The sequence below is a fragment of the Trematomus bernacchii genome, unplaced genomic scaffold (genome assembly GCF_902827165.1).
Source record: "Trematomus bernacchii unplaced genomic scaffold, fTreBer1.1, whole genome shotgun sequence".
NCBI classification, from domain to species: domain Eukaryota; kingdom Metazoa; phylum Chordata; class Actinopteri; order Perciformes; family Nototheniidae; genus Trematomus; species Trematomus bernacchii.
Window position 1 is genome coordinate 1,777,246 of NW_022987998.1, and position 16,922 is coordinate 1,794,167.

At 40.7% G+C, this 16,922-nt stretch overlaps 1 protein-coding gene across 2 annotated transcripts in view; it reads right to left on the reverse strand.

Moving 5' to 3' along the window:
- znf536 (zinc finger protein 536) overlaps positions 1-16,922 on the reverse strand; it is a 206,071-nt gene that overhangs the window by 152,937 nt on the left and 36,212 nt on the right. The window contains exon 3 of one of the 2 annotated variants that reach the window (XM_034117218.1): positions 6,387-6,482. The exons of the other annotated variant lie outside the window; for it this stretch is intronic. The gene's annotated coding sequence lies outside the window, so the exon portion shown is untranslated. The remainder of the gene's footprint in view (positions 1-6,386; positions 6,483-16,922) is intronic. 2 annotated transcript variants of the gene reach the window in all.

Sequence of the window (16,922 nt, forward strand, 5' to 3'; positions counted from 1 at the left end):
GTGTGTGTGTGAGTGTGTGTGTGTGTATGTGTGTGTGTATGTGTGTGTGTGTGTGTGTGTGTGTGTGTGTGTGTGTGTGTGTGTCTGTGTGTGTGTCTGTGTGTGTGTGTGTATGTGTGTGTGTGTGTGTGTGTGTATGTGTGTGTGTGTGTATGTGTGTGTGTGTGTGTGTGTGTGTGTGTGTGTGTGTGTGTGTGTGTGTGTGTGTGTGTGTGTGTGTGTGTGTGTGTGTGTGTGTGTGTGTGTGTGTGTGTGTGTGTGTTAGGTGGTGGGGGAAGGGGGGGTGTCATTCCATTACACCTGCGCAATGGCATAATGAGCCCATGAGTGTGTGCACTGGGCCACAGCCACCCACTGCGCCAGCCATGCACACCACTGCCGCTAATCATGTTGAAAATGAATAAGGTGTCAGAGGAGGTAATTCACAGCTGTATTAAAGCACGGCAGCCCAGATATAAGGTACATAAAACAAATTAAATATAGTATTCTATTACGGAATACTTTTTGACAGCTGTATTAATGGCCGCACCTCAAAGGTCTTCTTATTAGGTCACCGGCTACATGTTTCACCTTCTCTTCTTTTGAGCCAGGGGTATTCACATCATCCACAACTCACAGCTCTCAGGAGTAAAAAGAGTAGAGTGTAGGGGAATTGGATAATATCTACAGAGTCAGTGTGGTGAAGTTATATCAGAACGGTGAGTCCTGTTCATATAAGAAAGCCAATCATATAGAAAAGATTGTGCTGTGATTTATCATACTGTGTTGGACCACAAACATTTTATCACCATTTTCGGACGTGTACGCTGAAATGGTGCATGTATATCAAGAATGAAATGTTACATGAACTAAATAATGCATATTAGTATGTGGTTGCAGCCTAAGAGTGGTGCAGTAATGAGTCCTTGAACCCGGAGAAGCATTTTACAACTTCCAGTTCCCTCATCTCAAAGTCAATGTTTTTGGTTAGGAGCCTGAAATAAGGTATTTGGTCAACACGAAACGTAATCGAATGGGGAAATCCATTTGCTTTTTGTCGAGGGAGCCATTGTGATGTTAACTTCTAAGTTGGCTTACAAAAATACTTAATCACTTCATCACTCTATTGCAAATGTGTTCTTGTTCAAATGTATCCTCATGGCCTTTCCATTGCTGATTTGGACAATATACATGTTGACGTAGACAGAACAAAGGGGATTTTCTACAATTAGAATGCTACCCAATAACACTTAAGTGGAATTATTTTAAAATAATTGCTGATTCAAACATGATGAACAAAGCTTTTGTTTTTTCTGAAGACACGGCTTTGCATGTTTAGGCAAAAGTCCACAAGATTATCTTTTAAAGCTAGGAGTCACATTTCATTTTCAAACAATTGTAGCCAATTGTCAGATTACTAGCAGGCATCAATAAGGGAGGGAAAACCTGAGAGATTACCCCACGTTTGTTCATAGCCTCGCAAATTACATCAATTCAGCCTGCTTAGACCTGGGTCTGACATTAAAGTAGATCTCAGTACAACAGGGAAAAAAAGTATTAGTATTCACTGCATGTATGTGTGGCAAATGTGTGCTATTTTTAAATAGGGATGCTGTGAAAGTGTGGAATTGGGGACAAGACAGCCTTGCACCGGGCCGTGACACAGACTTATGTTAAACCTAATTAGATCATGATAATAGCTTTAGGGCCCCAGTGATCAATGCTAGAGGTCTGTGGAGATGAACTTTCCTTAAGTTTCATGCCACATGCTGCTTGTACTCATTTTTTCATACACACACACACATACACACACAAACCAGAGTGGTTTGCAGACAGTGTTATATGAAAGCATTATTTTAAATCTGCACATCATCTGTCTGTGTCAACGGTTAGCCATTCTCGTGTTAGCGCTGAATGAGTGTGCTTAGATCGATAATGTGGTCAGCGTTGGACTAATTCAAATTTTAAGTAGCGTGCATCAGCGCTAGATTCCCCGCCAATGTGATGGATATGATTAGGAATTCCTTAATATTGGAAACTTAAAACGCCTGTCTGTCAACACCTTAGTCCACCAAGCCTCTCCCATAATGCAATGCACCCACGGTGTCTCCTCACCGCATTTTCTGAGATGCTTTCCGTCAACAACCTGATGGTAGAGGCTAGTTTACAGCTCGCAGACTCCTCAGATCACTCTCGCCGAAGACAAAGAGGATTCCTTATGCTTCCATTACTATCTAATGTAATTTATGTAATGTAATAATTTCAACGCGTCTGCGTCTGCTGACATGTAAGCTAGCTAGCTTGTGATTAGTCTTGATACCGGATGCTTTGGGAATCCCTGCACGTATCAGTTGTGGATGCATGAGTTGTTGACTCTCGAAGCTTCCTCCTTCTGCTGACGTCTTTGTATCCCAGGAGCACTTACAGGAAGCAAAAAGGGTCAAAATAAAGATGCTAACTGACCAACCTACAGTAGATGAAATGTGATTGTATTATGTTTAATTAAATCTCGTTTGGAACCAACCATCTTGGGTTTTTACGAAAACTCAACCGACCATGAAATATTCCGAAAAAAACTCTTTCATCAAGGAGAGTGGTGTTCGTGTTAAATTAAGAAAACAATATTCACGTGACAATTATGTTATAGTTATGACCAGTTGAAAAAGAAAGCTAACGTAGAGATTAACGTAATGTATTAAGTTATGACTCATTCATCTTAACCCTAACCCTAACTTCACTTGTGTTTGTTGAGTTGTCACATACTTTCCTATTTGAAATAAACAAAGACATTTTGCTATACCTAATTACGTTTTTTCTTTTAGGTGAATTGGCTGTTTTACATCATTAACCATTATGTTAAAATTGTGAGTGATACGAAAGATATTGGTTGTAATTTAGAGTATAGGGACAAACAACATGTACAGTATGGTGATATGCATTAGAGGACTTGCTGACTTTAGTGTGACACGGTTGTACATGATTATTGCGTGTGTATGTGTGTGAATGCAGTATTTGTATGTAGAGCCCGCATAAACCTAAAACATAAAGGATTTCATAAACACTGCTATTTGCCAGAGGTCAATTTGATTCATAGTCTATTAGTGCTGGGTCAGTTTGTCTTTTCAGCGGCAGTACCCGGCCCATTCCAGTTTGACATGCTAGCCTATTCACTGCCAAGCACTGACATTACAAGCAGTATTAAAAAAAAGGTCCACAGTTGATTGAATTCCATTGATACAATGTTGAACATTTGGAAATAAAACAGTTTCATTCTCTTTATATGCCTTAGTTGCTGTCAGGAAGGAACTCATTCTATTGGAAGATGAAAACAGATCGAAACATTTCCTAAACGCCCAATCTCAACCAGATGTATCCATAAAACACAATGTCTAGACAAAAGTGTAATGAATGACATAATGATCCCCTGAAACCTTCGAACAAATAAAGGTTTAACATCATTTAAGATACAATCTCCCTGAGAGAAGAAGGCATCCGTCTGCTTGGTGTTGAATGGCCGAGTGTTAAGCTTTCCATGGCGACATCTATCTCTCGCCACCACCTTGAGGGCATCTCTTAAGCAGAAGAATTTAGCCATTATGTGGCATTAACCTCATTAGAAAACACTCTTTAGCTGCTCCAAGATAAAATTGATTTACAGCTGCCATTTCCACCACTGCTCTCGATCAATGGTTAAACTATCCCTTTTATAGCCCTGCACACACTCTCTGCTCTTTTCTCCAGTTTTCTTTAACTGCTCTTTAATTTCATTGCAACCCTCCACTCTTGTCCTTGTGCCAGGTATGTAGTCACAGAGTGGAAGAGGGCTTTCCCCGATGTATCCATGGTCAAATAGGGGACTTGACGGAAACATTTTTAGAGTGGAGAAACACGACTGGATCTATGGCAGATTCCTTGAACCAATTAGGCACCATGTTGCTGTCTTGGTCTTTTTTATCGATGTGGGAGTTTCGTCATAGTCAGCTACATTTGCGTGGGTGGTCTTAATTGAGGTTTTATCTTAACATAATGTTGTAGTGTTTTTCTTTCCACTCTTACCAAGGTTGTTGTAGTTATTCACAATTTAGGAATGTGATTAGCCTATGCAGCTGCAGATGTATGAACATTTAAAAAGTATATATTTGAGAAGTTAGGGTTAGGTTAGGGTTGTTATGACCTGGATTGTGCGGGGGGGGGTTAGGTGTCAACTGTGATTTATATCATGGAAAAGCCTACCAGTACCTGTTAAACATAGACCCCTAAAATAATATTAACCCTAACCCTGGAATAAACAATCATGTATTTTGCATTCATTTACAATGACAGTAGGTTATAATCTCTTAAAACTGAAAATGGGAATTTAGCAGCTAACAGAGTAAAATCCACCATCCAATTGGTCTTGATTGAGGTTATATTTTAACAAAAATATATAGTATATAATATATATATCTTTATAGGAAAGCATACGAATAAACTCGGACAGGTAGTTATATTTCTTTGAACGTGGCCTACCAGTGAGATTAGAACCCTAAACACAAACACTATCCATAACCCTAGGAGATAGTATGCTGTTTGAGTTTGCAATAAAAGGAGGTTATGGTATCATAAAAGAGAAAATGGGAGTTAAGCGACTAACATGGAGAACAAAACACAGTCCATGCCCAGGAATGATTTGAGATGCAATTGAAAGCACTTTCAGTTAAGATTTTCTAAAAAATAAGTATAAAAGTGTGGCTAATGAAGTTTTTTTGTTTTATTTTGAAGATTCACGAATCTCTATCACCACATGAAGCTGATGGGTAAAGCTGTGTAAAGCTAAGCCAAGCAGAAAATTCACAATCTATGTGGGCGTGGCCAAATGTCAGTATATGCCCGCCCACCTCTGACAGCTCAGGTTTATGTGGACGTTTAAGCAAAACACTCAACGCTGTATTTCTTTGACAAATCAATACGACCACCATTTCAGCTCTCCTTCCTTGCCTCCCTCCCTCCTTCTCGCGCTCGCTCCTTTCTCATCTCCCTCTGTCTGGGAGAATTGATCCGCATGGATGGAATGATATCAAGCGACGGATAGAGTGATACGCCCCGCTCCCTCCTTCCTGCCCTCCTTTCACCGCATTTTTGACACATAAATAAAATATGTGGCCTTTTTGTTTCAATTCGCCACGGCGTTAGTTCTGAGGAGGGAATATGGTGCGCGGGCTCACATGGAGCTGTTGGTAGACAAGAGGAGCTGAGAGTCGGCTGGTTGCCATCACTCACTGTTCACAGGCGCCCTACAAAATCCCCTGAACTTTCCGACACATGCATTTGTTAGAGTGACACAGTCAGATTCTAAAGAATGGCATTAGAAAATAATGTGAGCGCTAAATTATTCAGGCTTTTTTTTTTTTGCTTCACTTTACAACCCCACACAGTCTTGCACACACACGAACACACAGACTATATATAAAAATATATTTATCCTCCCACTCATGTCAGAGTTATAGCAAATCCATTTAGTGTCAGCGTCCACATTTGGCAAAGGAAACGATGAGAGAAGGTGCTGGGAGGGGAACTCTGAGATGCCAAAGCAGCACTGCAGTCAATCCTAACTTTAATATAAACTGAAATAAATCACGACCCCGGCTATCAGGCCCTGCTATTAACAGACCAATGCTACATGTTCATCCACACCTTGGCTAGATATTCCTGACATGACAGCAAAGGCATTTCCACAGCAGGACAAGAAATAGACGCTGGGTGAACTAACCTCGCGTCCTCAGGGCACGTCAGGGTTTCCACTCCGGGACAAAGGCTTTAACTTCTCCTCCGAAACCCTCAACAGTATACATAAATATGATCTAAGCCTTTCTCACTATATAGCTTCTGGTCTGGACACTGAAGACAAAAAAGAACGAGGGACAACCAGCTTGGATTTAAAGACAGACGCAGTAACACCACTACAATGGATACTTAATTGGATTAAATAGGAATTATCTGTTGATATGCAGGTCGTCTTCATCACATATAACAGGTGTCCCACAGTGTAAAAACGGAAACGTTGACTTTAATTAAAAGTATTATGTCAAAAAATGTCACATTACTGTATTAGGTTAGTTGAAAGCACTAATATTAAGTTGAACCTAATACTTAATATTTAAACGTATATATTATTATATGTCAAGTCGATGTTTCAGTTTGTTCAGTGCAGCCAACGGTATGTGTCATTATCATCATCATCGTCATCATCACCCACACAGATTGCATCATGGTGTGAAGAACCTGTTGTCACCGAGCTCACTTTTTTCCACTTAACTTTCACATGCAAGAATACATAGAAATACCTGAAAGCATTGTACAGTTTTTTTAACCCCCTCCCCCCACCTCCTACCCCTATTTCCCTCCTTCCCCAGAAAGCCCTTAGTCACCTCAGACAGTGGGTGTGTGGGGGGGGGGGGGTTCCTTGGACAGCGTGACAGCCCCGTTGAGCTTCAGCTCCGCTACTGGTCGGCACTCAGGGAGCCCTGGGAGAGAGAGAGAGAAGAGAGGGGGGGGGTTAGAGAGGGAGAAGATAAGAAAAGTGCTGAGTTCACCGCCACCACAGCTCCCCCTCCCTCCCCCTTCTCTCTATGCTTGGAGCATCCCCTCCTCGGGAAAGGGGTTTCCCCCCCTGGAAAGAGGAGGGGGAGGTGCTGCATGCTGACTCGCTGCTATAACCTCCAGCTCCTTCTACACCTGCTCCACCAGCCTTTACACCTTCCATTACAGTCTCTGTGTACAGTTCAGGCTCCATGTCCCCCTGTTCGTCCCCCTGTTTGTCCCCCTGTTCGTCCGTCAGCAGAATAATGGACACATTAATGGGATGATTTTAATGTAACTTAGAGGAAGTTTATAGCAGAGTCATAGATAGGGCCTTTTTCTGCATTTATAAAGTGTCAGAATATAGCAATATGTGTTTCTGACTAGGATAATTCACATAAATGCCCCCTCAAGATTGAACAACAGCTAGCCATTTTAGTTTTTAATTACACATATTCCAAGAATAATAAGATATTTCCTTATGCCATGTTTGAACCAAACCTCAAAAAACCTCATCATTCTGAAATGATTATTAATATTTACAAGAAAAAGGAAACGTCTGCTGACATTCCTTCATTTTCTTTTGGTCAATATATCCTTTGAAATAAAAAAAGAGCAAATAGTTAATCACATATTGTCTTACATATTGCTGATTTGAACAATAATAAACTATAATCTCCTCCAATACCCAGGTCTAAACTAATGTTTTAAATCAGGGAGCAATGGTTTATTTATGTTTAATCATTTTATTGTTTTTTTTGTAGTTATTTCCCTTAAAAAACACTTTTAAGACAGGCCTAATAAAATAACACAAGTTAAAAAGCAGAGTACGTCAAGAAAATAATCTCCAGTGACTGCTAATCGTATAATTTCTCTTTAAATAAATAATATTCATCACTGTATTGTAACAAAGTGTAACCCAATTCCAAGTCTTCCATCAGCAAAGCCTGTGAAGCTAACTTGCTCTCCACTCATTTGTTTTAAACCTCTAAACTCCCCTTGAACACTAAAAAGGAAAAGATAAAAACACAGCTCCAGCGTAAATGTGCACTCACATATTCCATGCAATGAATATCCCGGTCATTAAGCAACATTTTGACACCTCCGTTATTTACTACCCGGACCGTTTTCCCACCTCGTTTAATCAGCCTTTACTGAAAAACCCGCTGACTCAGAGAGAACCCTTCTTTCTTTCTCTCTGCTCTGTGTATGTTTATCTCCTTCAGCTCCATTCTCTTTGCTTACTTACTCATATTTTCCAAAATGTCTCTTTCACATGTGTGTGTGGGTTTTTTTCGGTGGGGCCGCGCCACAGAAACATCAGAAAAGAACAAATAAGTAAAGCAGAGTGTTTACCTCCGACATGAAAGACTGCAGCTTTCAAAGGCAGAGAAGGTCTCGGCTATGTGTTGTAACCACCAGATGCTGAGCAGAGCTTTATCGCAGGTGATAAAATGTGGAACTTTGTGATTTTTTTACGTGTTCTACCAAAGCAGCTATCGCAACCCCGCTCCCCGTCATGCGTCGGAGGATGATATTTAAAGTGGAGCACACCGTTTTTGCCTTAGAAGTGGTTTACCTTCGATTTTCTCTTCTGGGAAGAGATCACTTGAGACAGGAGGGGGAGGCGGATTGAAGGGAATTAGATGTGGCTCAATACAAGTTATCTGTAATGGAGGGATCCTGGGTGGAGGGATTCCAGAGAAAAAAAGAAATTAAGGAGGAAAAAAGCAAGTGAAGGGCGGGAAGAATAACTAGATGTAAAGTGTTGACAGCTGTGTTTGGAAAGGTCCGACTCTGGGGTCAGGTGTCAATGAACACAAACAAATGTTCACACGGAACACAGATATTAGCGTCCCTCGCTAAATAGCTCCTGAGCTCTTTGTATCACACACATTTATCTACCAATAAGCAGTATTTTATTTCACCGTACAACAGTTCCTTTTACATTCTATTTTGACTTGCATATAGTTAACATCTGCTGTATTATTTGCTCATTATTCTTGCAACATTCCTTTGCAGTATTTGATCCGTTTCTTTTTGCACTACTTTTTGTTGTTTTTTATTTGTTTGATGTCTTTAGGTTGCATTGCAGAAGGAGCCTTGTTCATTGCATTTCTACACTGTAGCTGTGCATATGACAGTAAAGCCCTTTGAACTGGAAGCTGGATGTAATGTTCTTCTTGTCACGGCGGCCTTCTGATTCTCTCCGTTTGAAAAGCTGCTCCGTACACCAAATAAAACATACAAGGTGTATTAAAGCTACACCCTGATGTGTACTCTTTCTCTATTCCTGTATAACCCTTCCTCCTCACAAACACAAACACAGGGTCAAATAATGACACTGCACCCTCACCCCCACTAGTTTACCTCAGTGCAGCTGCAGTAAACCACACCAACATTTAACACCTCGCATTTGATTTAAAGGGTAAACCTTTTAGTTGCTGGTAACCTGACGTTATTTAGTTAATTGTCCCACATTTTAGCACAGCCAACACAAGTATAGTTTGTATAGTTGAGTTACATTGGTCATTGGGGGAAAGTTACTTCCTGGTTCAGCAAAAGGAGTGGCTGAGGGTTGAGGACTGATAAATACTGCAAGCAGCCAATTGGGACAAATTGGGACAAACCACATGCTTCATTTTCAATGGGGGGGATTTGGGTTTTGTCAGTATCTGTTAATTTTAATTACCCCTTTCTTGCTATTTGTTTTTTCCAAGCCACTATATATATGTTCCTTGTGTTGTCATTGTGGCAGATTGGTTTGTTCAGTTAACACCTGGTTAGCTGCTGTTATATTTATCACACTGAAACATTGACTTTAATTAAATGTATTTTCAACAGTTTCAATAAAACTATTTGGTTTGACTTAATGTTATGCATAATACATTTAATTAAAGTCAACGTTTCAGTTTTTTCAGTGTAAAGTTATTTTATGTGGACGTCTTCGATAGAGCTAGTTAATGAAAGATTTGTGAAAAAACTGTTTCTTTAAACAACTCCTGTGTCCTGTTGCCTTACTGCTTGTTCCCTAACACACACACTCTCACACACATTGGGATAAGTCATTAGGAAATGGATGCCCATGTTTTGTGGGACCACCTGTTCATGCTGGATACAAGTCTAAGAACCCAGTAAGGGTTAACCCTCATTGTGAGAGGGAGCCAGAATTGTGTGTGGGTGTGCACAACTTCATACATGAATGTGTGTGTGTGTGTGTGTGTGTGTGTGTGTGTGTGTGTGTGTGTGTGTGTGTGTGTGTGTGTGTGAGTGGCAGACTGGCTCATGTTGTCCGGCTGTGAGGGAACAGACAGACAGACACACACACACACACACACACACACACACACACACACACACACACACACACACAAAGACACTTAATCCTATGCACATTCCATTGGGAGCATCTTTCCTCTACATCAGCCATTCCAAACTAGTGTACCTGATCTAAAAGAATAAGAAAGATTAAATAAATAAATGATTTTTCACTTTCACTTCATTGCTTAATTAATTTAGAATATTGATCAAAAGCAAATTAATTGTATGCAAAAATGTACTGAAGATTATTCAAATGTAATACATATAGACTTTGTAAACTACATAATTGTTTTCCCACTCTTTCTAGAACACACTAATATTCTGCTAACTGTTTAAACACATGCCAGTCAACAGGACCACACACACAAACACATCCGCACACACCACCTTGAGTCATGGCACCTCTCATCATTCTCATAAGTGTCTGAAAATAGGGGGACGTGCCATCCCTTAACTCCCCCCCGCCCACCCCCAACAAATAATCACCTCCTGGGAGGCAACGAGACGGAGAAAAAAAAAATAGCAATCTCGTCTTTCAAGCGAAAGGGGAAAAATATTTTAAGGGGCAATGAATTTCGTGCAGCTGAATAGGATGTTGGTACATGTTTTACTAAAGGAAATATAATGGCAGACTATTATTAGATCACATTAATCATGAGTGTGCCAAAGGCAGTGACAGCCGCGCTGAAAAGGATTGAAAACGCTGGTAATGGATATAAATTACCCATTGTGTGATAAAAGGATTTTTTCTTCACTAAGAAGGTAAAAAGGAATAAAAACACTGAAAGAGCCACTAAACGTTGTGTGTTCATATTTGCATGTGTATATGTGTACGTGTGTGTGAGTGTCCTGTGAGTGTGTAATATGTAATAATACGGGGTTATCAGTGCAGGATTAACATTTTAAGGGAATCAGATAGTGACAGTGAGGCCTTGCATTAAAAGGCGCCGGCGACAGAAAAGAGGGAAGGATTAAAAACAGATTAAATTGGTTTGTAGTGATGGAGATGAAAGGAAGGAGGAAGGGGTGGGGGGGGGAAGGAGAGTGTGTTTTGACAGAGGTCTGTCTGGCTTTTGGCACGGTGATAATGAGTCACATCTCCCATGCACTGTTATTTATCGCCGACTTGGCTCACAAACAAAAGATCAATAATTTTGAGCAAATCTAATGTTGTCGTCGCCGCTAATGCGGTCGTCCATCACATCTGCCATCTCCACCAAGGAGATGGACTGATTCCCTGTTTATTTGGAGATCAAATGCAATTATATCACATGGTTCTAATAACAGAGGAACCCCCCCCCCTCCCTACGTAAATATGTGTGGCGCCTTGGATCATGCCCATGCATATGTATATATAGATATACAGACATGCACAAAGGTGTCACGTATGTGTAAATGATAATATATGTATCGAATGGGCGATGAGTTGCCGCGCCGTTTTTCCACATCAATCTTAATTTCTTCCTCAGACCTTGCCTTTGAAATATGAAGTGTGTCAACGGCCCGTCCCCCCGCAACACAGGAGGCACGCAAACATCCGTCAAAGCAACACACCCGATGTTCACCAGTTAGCCCCGCAGCACAAAGAGATGAGAAGACAGCAGATCCTTCAATGACAACTAGCCCTGGGTGAGACACTTTCCAGCCACCTGAACTCAATCAGGCCCCGGTGGAGGCAGCATTTGGGTATTTCATTTCATCTCCGTCCCCTTATTCACTCGAGGTGCGCTTGATTTATCTTGCGCGCAGGAACGCAAATCGCATTTGGAATCCAACATCGCTTTTGTTACGAATATCTACATAGCAGCTGCTTGTTATGGTCCTTCGCAAGGGCCGTCCGAGGTGCAACCCACTGGATCCACTCTCTGTATCGTTTCTACCAACTGTTGGCTTTGTGTTTAAGACTCCTGTCGTGTTGGGGTCAAATCTGACCAATTTAGTAGTTTCATCAATCATAAATATTGTGTTTTACATTTGATTGCTTCAAGGCCTCATGATAACCACTACATACGCCATTTGAACATATACAATTGCTGATCACCACTTTCATTGAATTTTGAGTGGTTTAGTCAACTTTGTTAGCTGTCAAAAATGGCCGCCATATGAAATGAATGGGTTAAATCTAAAACCATGTTAATTTTGGAATACATTTTCAGTGTCTACTCTTTCGATATTCACTGCAGTTATTCATGAAAACCAGTACCCTGAGTTAGTGTTTACAGCTTTAAAGGGTGTTAATAATATTTGAAGATGATGTTTTTTGTGTTAATGTAAGAGCAGATCAAATTTGACCGGGAACACCAAAGTAAGGGAGGAGAAACGAACACGACAGGAGGGTTAAATCCTTTGGTATCTTCTTGAAAGTATTTGGCACACCACATTCAGAAGCACCCCCAGCGCTATGACAGTAAAGCAAGTGGCAGGTGTAAGGCACTAAGCTCCTTCTCCTTCTCCCTGGGTGAGGTGTGAGGAGCAAAACAATGACAGACAAAGGTCAACTGTCCTACAACGACCCACCCGCCGAGGTGTTGACCTGCCGAAAGCACCCCCGAGGCAAGAGGAAGGAAGGAAGGAAGGAAGTAGGAACAGACAGAAAGAGTCCTTAAGCAAGCAAAGACCTAAAGAGAGTCCACAGTAGCAACCAAGAAAATGACCAATATTAACCCAAAAAAGCAAAAATATTCTATGAATGTAATCTGACGGGTGATGAGTCATACCATCTTTCATCAGCAAGGTTTTCCCAAGTGTAAATTGAAATCCTCCAGAGCCCTAGGTGACGTTTTCTTTGATTGATTTTATTATTTGTAATGGATTTTTAATTGGTTGTTTTTGTTTTTTAAATGCTAATTTATGTAAGTCATGTATTTGAAAGACGCTATACAAAAAATTTAACTTTCTTTGCCTCGAAATTCCACCAAAAATGATCCTAGTTAAAACAATAGTGAGGAAACACTTGGTTTGTCTTTCTTGATGAATGACTTAAAACACTGAATCAATTATGTTGGTAGACCATTCAATTAATTCTTTCAACACTACAATGCACAAAGCAACTGTGGGTAATGTTTCGATTTTGAAGTTGTCTCCATTTCAACAGGCTCGTATCAAAATCAGTTTTATGTGAAGTGTTTGGTAAAGGAGGTCAGGACCTTGGCAGGGGAGGTAATAAAGCCTTGACATAAGGCAGAGAGCAGGGAGGCACACCATGACCCAGAGCAACCCAAGGCACCTCCTGACTCCACCTAATTCTCTCTCTCCCTGGGTCTTTCTTCCCCACTGTTAACCTATCCAGACACCTACAAGCATGGCAGACTTCCTCCATGTTCAGAGCAGTGTCAGGGCACCGCTAAAGGTCAACTGTCCTAGGAATCCATGAAGAAATTGGCAAGGATTGGCCTCATTTACCAATATCTAAGTTTTTCCTTGAATATGTTCTTGAGAAAGGTCCTAAGATAATTCTAGGTCAGGTTTATGACTCAGGTTTGACCACAAAACTGTTACCAATGTTACCACTGAATAATTGTTTTTTAATGATGAATCCCATTGTCCCAATGAATGGACAGCTTATCCTTATTATCAAGTAAATACCCGCCAATCCAAATGAAAGGGCATGAAACTATTAGTTTTATACAAGCAAAAAGGCAACAATATACGTGAAAAAGACAACCTCGCCATAAATGCTGTTAAGTGTTGTTTTCGAGGAGCGGGCCTTGGAATCACAGAGCGGCTGTTATAAATAGCCCACAAATGCATGCAGGGATCGTCACCTAAACAGTTTCCTTCCTCCTGTTTAATTGACATCCGTATATCAGTGGTAAAAATGCAAATACACAGAGACAAACGTGGTGTTAATGACACAGCTGCACACACTCATCAGTTCACTGGAACAACAGTGACACAGGTTTGCACAAACACATATATATAATAACAGGTCAATGATTCACCCCGACTGACTACGCCGAACCACACGCTCGTTTTGATCCGTCTGTTGAGATATATTCGCACATGCAGTGGAAACGCGTCAGAGCTGCAAAGGTTAGGTGTGTCTTTGCTGAATATGTAATAATTCACTAGTGAAGCGTGAATCCAAGTATCGCTCTAATGACCACCTTCTATATTGTCATAATCATTATTGTCACTGTCAGCATCACTATCATCATCAACACCGCCATGTGTAATCATCGAGCCCATCACAAGACTTCTTATTGCAATGAATGTAACACTGGCCATGGTGGACGGTGATGAAGCTCTATCCATGTCTGCAGCACGTTAATAACCGCTAACCACAGTAAGAGTGTTTGGTATAATTGGACATTGTACTGATACATGTAAGGGAACTAAATTAAATGTTACATCCAGTGGTAATAGCCATGCATTTGTATTTGCTAGTATCTGGTCAAGTTCGGATTTGGCAATGAAATTGGCAGGGTTTTCAGTTTCCGAACCCTTACTATAGTTACTTTAACAGAACCACAGAGTATTAGGTCTATACAAATTAAGAGGGAAGACGTTTTTTTTTCTTTTTGCGTTTTGAGAGTAAAGGCAACAGGTGGACAATAATGTTGAGAATAACGTCAACGTTTCAGTATAAGTAGTAGGCATAAGAGAAATCAATCAGAGGAAGTTGGGTCTATTTGGTTGTTCCAAGATTACATTGGAAATGTTGGGAGTAAGGTTAAAATACCATTTTGAGGATAAGTTAAACTGAGAATTAACTTTTAAGAATGATTCAAACTACAAGCGTTAGTGCACATAATGAAGGTTGAACTAGATATTTGATCTTTATTCTCAAAATCCCCAATATCCTTCTGCTCTCATGTTCCCCCAATGCCTGGCCCTGAATCCTTTCTGTAGTTAGGATGGCTCCTTAAAGACCCTTCCTGATTCTTAGCATTCTTTAAAAAATGTATGTCCATATACATGTCAGAATAATGGTTAAGTGCTATGGGGGTAACAACTATAAAAGTGCTCACATGGTTATAGCAAAAGGATTTGCTGCTTTATTTTTTCTTTGTTTATTTGCTATGTTTATTGAAGGTTTGTACTTTATCATCCTATGACTGTCAAGATCACGGTGATGACCTGTCTTTAACAACGTTGACATATTTTGCTTTGCTGATTTATTTTTAAAATCTGCATTTTATTTCAGTTTTTCTTTGTGGCTTGTCTCCCATGGTGGCAGCATTTAGCGGTGAGGAAATCCTCTGACACGTATAATCTACTTCAGACTGACATCAGCCAGCGTTGCTATCGCTGCCTCCCTATCTCTCGGAGCAGAAGCGAGCAGCGAGCAGTCTGGGAGCCGGGCTAGACTGACACCGCAGCCTTTAGTTCCCAGCACCTAACGCTCACATATCGCCCATGGGATTTCACCGCACTAAAGAGTCATGTCAAAGATCTCGACAACGTGTGACGTCTCCCTCAGCCACTGCTGTCATGTTCCCTCTGCTCCTCACTTCCATTCTTTTTTTTCAAGCCTCTCTTGAGTCGGGTTTGAGCAGGAGACTCTCTCCCTGAGCGTTTTAAGTTGTCATTTCTTTTAAACACACATATCAAAGCCGGGAGTAAAGGGTGGAAAAAGACAGATGTTTCTCTTATGCCTTTCTACTCAAGTACAATAAGGCTTTGCAAAGGGAAGAGAGGGCTAGAGAGGAGTGAAAAGACATTTGCAAAGATCTTTTTGCAATCCACATCCTTTCTCCTGACGACTAGCAATACATCATTTGTATTGATGCAATATTAAATTTCAATATCGCATGTCAAAAGGTACAAAATGATAGATCATAGCCTAACTAAATGAATTATTAAAGGCCTACCCCGGCTGCGCTATCGGCTTCTCTTACAATCAGCTGTGTCAGGAGAGTGCAGTTGGTGATACTGGCAGCATTTCAAAGCTTTGTCGTTTCTTTTTTTTTCTAGTTGCATCCCAGCATTCTTAATCAAGCTTTCTGTCACTTATTAATGTTCCCAAGGAACTAAAAACCACAGATCTTTCCCTCCAAATAATCAGAGGCTTAACTCACGTCCTTTTATTTCTCCGGGAAAATGTATTTAAAAAAATAAATGAATAAAGTCATAATTAAATATTGAATATTGAACTGATAAGGATAAGAAAATGCTGAGCTTTGTTAAGAGCAGAGAAGAAAGCAGAGCGCCGATATGGTAGAGGCGGTGACTCATTCTGTGTGGTATGATTTATGTGTTCTTTATGTGCTCTGCGACCCTGTAAGTTTATCTCTATATTCCCTGTCTGATAGACTGACTCCTCGGTTGTCTCCATGCCTTGACACAATAACACTGTGTGCCGGACGTGACGGTTGATTCTAATTTACAACCCGAGTCAAAGGTTGCATCTTTGACGCCTCATCAAGTCGCGGCTGTCGGGAAAAGAGAGGAGAACAGAGGAGAAACGAAAAGAGGATGGAAAGGGACATTTCCTGAAGGAACGAGGTGATTCAACAGGCACTTTTCTAACCCTAACCCTAACCCTAACCCTAGGACATTAAAACCGTTCTGATATTATGATTGTCCTGGAATTTTCTAAAGAAATGAAAGGCTGAGATAATCTAAAGTCCATCTTCAAACCTTCTTAAGCTTAAAGGTGGGGTAGGTAAGTTTGAGAAACCGGCTCGAGATACACTTTTTGTTATATTCCATGGAATGCTCTTAACATCCCGATAGCAATGAATATCTTAAGTGCTTTGACAAAAAATCCATAAAAAAATATCATCTGTGGAAGCCGTAATACTGTAAAAAGCACGACCAATCATTTTAGCCGGCCCGGCTAAAATAATTGGATGGCCTACCTGCCTGTCAGCCTTCCATCTGTGCACAAACGTATCTCGTGCCCTCATTGGTCATGTGCGCGTTCGTGTGTGTTGGAGGAGGGGCTCTGTAAGGAAGTGGCAGATTTTCTCCGGTTGTGTATTTTCAAATTCTAGCGATCTCGAGCCGGTTTCTCAAACTTACCTACCCCACCTTTAAGAGTTGTTTTCTAAGCATCGTAAATGAAGATGCACTTGGAAATACTCAAACCAATCTGAAGGAGGATCAGAGCTTCTCAAAAT